Source organism: Belonocnema kinseyi, chromosome 2 (assembly GCF_010883055.1).
Source record: "Belonocnema kinseyi isolate 2016_QV_RU_SX_M_011 chromosome 2, B_treatae_v1, whole genome shotgun sequence".
NCBI lineage: Eukaryota > Metazoa > Arthropoda > Insecta > Hymenoptera > Cynipidae > Belonocnema > Belonocnema kinseyi.
Window position 1 is genome coordinate 120,276,384 of NC_046658.1, and position 478 is coordinate 120,276,861.

Genomic DNA, 478 nt, shown 5'->3' on the forward strand with positions numbered 1-478 from the left:
TAAAATCCCAATCTCTTCATTTTATTTCAAAGCAGATAGAGATATAAATAGAACCGCCGAAGTGTTCCGACCGGCAATCGTGCACCTTCGAGTTTTCAAAATAAGAAGAGGAGAAATGGGTTGCGCGCGCAACCCAGGCATTTATATCGTCTCCTACCATATTCACACGAACATAGACGTGTCATAGTATTAGACCACGTCTCGTTTCAGATCTGGGATCACTGGTGTGGCAACGGATGTAAGATTCGCGCGCGAAATATCAAACCTTGATGGTCATATTCCTGCCGAATGTTATTCAGTATAAGTCCGATAGCTTGCCGTCCGAAAAGTTTGCACTCTCCTTAAAACTTCATTACACGTACGGCATGCACACTAGTTGTGGTTCTCCCACTACGTGTTCTATTTTGCTCATGATTTCCGCCCATGATTAACGCATGCGCGCACCTAATATCGTGCCACTAGATAGGGCATCCGATAA